This window comes from Portunus trituberculatus, chromosome 16 (genome assembly GCF_017591435.1).
Source record: "Portunus trituberculatus isolate SZX2019 chromosome 16, ASM1759143v1, whole genome shotgun sequence".
Taxonomy (NCBI): domain Eukaryota; kingdom Metazoa; phylum Arthropoda; class Malacostraca; order Decapoda; family Portunidae; genus Portunus; species Portunus trituberculatus.
Genome location: NC_059270.1, coordinates 14675152 through 14680151, shown reverse-complemented (window position 1 = coordinate 14680151; position 5000 = coordinate 14675152). Strand labels below are relative to the sequence as shown.

At 39.6% G+C, this 5000-nt stretch overlaps 1 protein-coding gene across 13 annotated transcripts in view; it reads left to right on the top strand.

The window, feature by feature from the left end:
* LOC123504626 (CUGBP Elav-like family member 2) overlaps nt 1-5000 on the top strand; it is a 622414-nt gene that overhangs the window by 146600 nt on the left and 470814 nt on the right. The window lies entirely within an intron of this gene.

Below are 5000 nucleotides of genomic sequence, written 5' to 3'. Positions count from 1 at the left end.
TTTTTTTTTCTCCTGTCGATTTATCTTCCTTCCTTCCTTCCTTTCTTCCTTCTTTTCTTCTTTCCTTTCCTTTCCTTTCCTTTCCTTTCCTTTCCTTTCCTTTCCTTTCCTTCCTTCCTTCCTTCCTTCCTTCCTTCCTTCCTTCCTTCCTTCCTTCCTTCCTTCTTTCCTTTCCTCCTTCCTCATTCACTCACTCACTCACAGCTATTAACTCTCCTCCTCCTCCTCCTCCTCCTCCTCCTCCTCCTCCTCCTCCTCCTCCTCCTCCTCCTCCTCCTCCTCCTCCTCCTCCTCCTCCTCCTCCTCCTCCTCCTCCTATCAGCTGGATGTAATGTAGCAAAGAGAGACATTCATCATCATTCCAAACACTTTGCCAATATATTTCTCTTCATTCCTTTTGATATTTTTTTTTTGTATCGATAAAACCTTACGAAAGAATGCCATCTTCTGTTGGGTTACTTTCACTACGACCTGGGTGTAGAGAGAGAGAGAGAGAGAGAGAGAGAGAGTGTATGTAGGTAGGTAAATCCATTAGGTTACTCCGTTGAAGACTAAGAAGTACAGATGAGGAAGGAAAGGTGCGGGTTTTTATATGAGGATAGGTTAGGTTAGCATAGGTAAGCCACATACATATAGCAGGATAATGAAGTATAGTCACCTGTTGAGTCTACCTGTCATATTTATTCACATAGTGTTAAATGTGGGTCAGCTTTATTTATTTTTTTATTTCTCTTACAAAACATGAATAGTAACAAGTTCTAAGCAGGATAGTGTAGTAACAGTCATAGTCGTGCGTCAAATTAACCTGTGTATTAATGTAAATAGTGTTCAATGTTGCTCAGTCTTCATTGTCCTGATCTGCTCACAGTAAGTCCTTATAAAACTTGGCTTCAAATTTTGAGGAAGTCTAAATTTATCTTTTTCTTAGATATACCTGTGTGTTATTGAGGAAGGAATTAGATGCAGGTTTTAGTAAATTTTGACAAGTTGCCGTATTTCATAATCTATATATGTGTATAGAAATAAGACAGAAGAAAGATGGAAATGAGTATTGCAGTTCAGTTCTGTGTTTCCCTGAGTGTAATACAAGTAGCACAGTGGGATAGGTCACATTAGAGTAGAACCAGACGAAATAAACTACATCTAATGAATCACGACAAAGAAAGAACATTTTTTTTTTTTTAGCGCACACTTTATCAGTCTGACGGTAAATAAGAATGTAGCAGTGCAGGTAACACAAGGGTAGGTCACATTAAAGTAGAGCCAGGCCAAATGAACCACGTACAGCTAATGAGTCTCGACAAAGTAAGAATCAGTTTTGTTTTGTTTTTTCCTTACACTTTCACACCGGTATTATTGAAACGGTAGATATGTAACAATGCAGGTAACGCAGAGGTAGGTCACACTAAAGTGGAACGATGCAAAATGACTTCTATTAAATGAATCACGGTTTTGTTTTTTTTTTCTTAACTTTCACTTTCAGCTACATTACTTTAACTTCCTTTTTTCACCTATATCACTAATGTATATAATTTCTTTTTCTACACCATTACAACTTTTCTACCTACTTTCACACCCCATATTATATTTTTGACACCTTCAGCCCTGTATCAGTCAGGTAGCAAGCATGTAGCACTCAGATAACACACAGTTAGGCCACGGAGGTCCCACTGAAACAGAGATTAGAACATTTATACAATATCGACTGGATCTTGATAAAGTTAACCAACACTGATTCTTTTTTCACTCTTTGTCACCTGCATCGGTCAAAAAGAAGACAAACAATACAGGTAACACAGTGGTAGTTCACACCAAAACCGAACTAGATGGAATATTTACACTACATCATCTGAATCACATATTTGCACACTCTTATCAGTCATTCAATAAAGTTGTACGCAGTAATACAACCACAAACACATGTAGCACTCAATAAAGAAAAAAAATAAAGAAAAAAGAGTGATGGATGTATACTGAACTGGATGTGTGGTGAACATAACGCAGGCATGTTATCAATACCTCTCCTGCCTTCACCTGTGTAGCGTTATCAATACATCACGTCACACTACTACAGGTAACACACATACCTCCATTCAATATGTGCCGTCCAATGTGTTAAACGAGTGAGCTGAGAGAAAGTATAAGTATATTCTCTCTTGTCATCTGTGCGGCTTTTGCAGGGTTAAGAATAGATGAGATAACACAAATAAATAACTGCACTTAGTATACTTTGCTTTGTAAACTGAATGAACCGAAAGTATAGTCATATTCTCTTTATATCTCTTGTCCCCGTCTAGTGTTGGTAATACACAGTTAACAATATAATACAGGTAACTTAGAGAACTGTACCTGGTATACCTTTAAAACATGTTTCCAGTCTCTCTATACACCTTCACCTGTGTAGTCTTATCAATAAACCAGGCAACTAGTATTGGTGACATTACCTCTCGACATGTTCGCCTGTGTGACCTTATCAATAAACCAGCCAACTAATACTGTTGACATTAGCTTGGTGTGCTTCTTGCAAAATGAGCAGGTTGTGAGGGAAAAAAAGGAAAAAAAAAAATTAAAAAGAAAACTTGTCGCCAATGTCTACCTGTGTAACCTCATCAATTAACCAGTAATACTCTCACAGGCACAGTGCCAATAGATAGCTGTGGCTTATACCTATGAAAAGGAAAGTGGGCTTGTCCCCATCCTCTGGCCTTGTATTCACGTGTGTGGATGAATTATAAAGCAGGCGACAGGTGGAAGAAATTGATCAGTGTGGCAGGGTGGGAAGGAGATAGAAATGAAGTATTCAGCTGCTGTTCTGTTTCACACCAGTGGGTAAATGAGTGAGCAGGTACAGGCAACCCCAACACAGGTAGCAGTGAGGCAGCGACCGGAAAGAGATGTGGATTAAGTTATAAAAAAAGAAAAAAAGAAAAGAAAGAGGGTGAAGGGTGAGGAAGAAGGTTGTGCTCCCGTGTCACGTCCCCATGTTAATCAATACACAGGTGAGGCGATGCAGGTGTGAGGTAATTGTGCACGTGTGTTATGACAACGGGAGTGCGTGTATAGAATCTTAAGTCGATGTTTACGTGTGATACGTAGACAACTGGGAAGGTGTGTCATAGTGATGGAAGTGTGAGAAGTATTTGCGAATGATGTATGATACTTTTGATACTTTTACCTACAATCACGTATCTTCCCCCTCCACCCCCCCCCCCAATCTTCCCGCCCACGTTCTCGCTGCATAACACTTCCTACTTACACTCTTGTTTTATTTCATTTATTCAATTATTTAATTATTTATGTATCTATTTTATTTGTTTATTTATTTATTTATTTATTTATTTATTATTATTATTATTATTATTATTATTATTATTGTTGTTGTTGTTGTTGTTGTTTTTATTATTATTATTATTATCATCACCATCATCATCATCATCATCATCATCATCATCATTTTAGGGACTGGCCAAGAGAACAAAAAAAAAAAAAAAAAAAAAAAAAAAAAGGACCAGTTGTCAATTATTCGTGGAAATGAGTATCCAAAGTTATGAGGAGTTTGGTTCACTTACTTTTTGGGAATGACTAGATGCTGGTTACGTAAAAAAGCACGGAAGTCTTAGCCTGCTGAAAAAAAAAGCTGTGACATCGTTGTAAATGTCTCACTGACAAGGTAAAATGTCTGAGTCTGTAAACAACAACACTGAAAGAAGAAAATACAAAGATTTTAACTTACCGGAGAGAAAAAAAAAAAAAAAATGTAACCTCTACCATCTTATAAATCAGTCACTAGAAAGGTAAAAAGTTCGTGAATCCATAAACGGCAACAGTGAAGGAAGAAATGGAAGGAGAAAGAACAGAAGCAATCTTGAATCATACAGAATGCAAACAGGTTGTTACACACTTGGGAAACACGCAACACCCACCGCCTGTGTCCATCAGTCAGCAAGCAGGCAAGGTGTAGATTGCGCCATAAGCAGGTAAAGAAAAGAAAACCACACAAATACTCGTGAATTTTATAAAACTGTTATATATTACGCACTACATAACCTCCGCTACTCGTAAGTGTGCAAGCAAATCAGTGAACAAGCGCCATAAAGGGAGAAAGAAACTTAAAAATAGACGCTGATTATATTACGGAAATAATAACACAGATAAATATTGCAAAGCACGTTACCTCCACCAATCTTTGTAAATGAATTATTGTGGGGACACAGGTAAAGCCGGCACATGTAAAATACACGTTGATTATAATACAAAGATATGACCAAGCTGTAACATATTGCCAAGCGCGTCACTTCCACCGAGCTCAGTAAATATATTAGTGGGACAGGTGATGTAAATTGAAGACAGGTAACGCCAGTATAGCACGTAACATGCACGAGTGGTGAATGTTCCACCAGTTGCGTCATGCACTCCTGCAGTGGCAGGCACTTTGAAGGGCAGCGGGGAGCCGATGAGCGTGTGGCGCTGCAAACAGGGATAGGAAATAAGGGAAGCTGCGTGAAGCCATTAGCCCACGCTAAGTTTATTCTCTGAAAAATGGATAAAACTTCTGAACAACGTCATTAATTTGTTTAAATCTTATGTATCGTACAATTTTTTGTTTGTATCAGTATGTGTTCCTGTGTATTTCTTCTTTTTATTGTTTGTTTCTTTAAGATGTATAGAAAAGAGAAGATGAGGTGAAACGTAATGCATCATCTGGGCGCGGCGCCTCACTCTTCACTGCCAGACCTGCCCCGAGCCGGCCCGGCGCCCCGTGCCCGCCCCTCCCGTGGCCATCCCCCACAGTGTCTGAGCCGGTCCATCTTCTCCCTGGCCGCCCTCCGCTCTGCCTTGTCTGCCGCGTCTTTGTCGCTCGACTCGGGGAACTTGGATGAAGGACTAGAAGGGCGGGAGGAATTAGAGGAAGAAGATTGGGAGAAAGAGGAGGAATGCCAATAGTTCCTGGAAGTGGAGGGGGGCTTGGTCTGGCTCCTCTTACCCTTCTGTGGGACTCC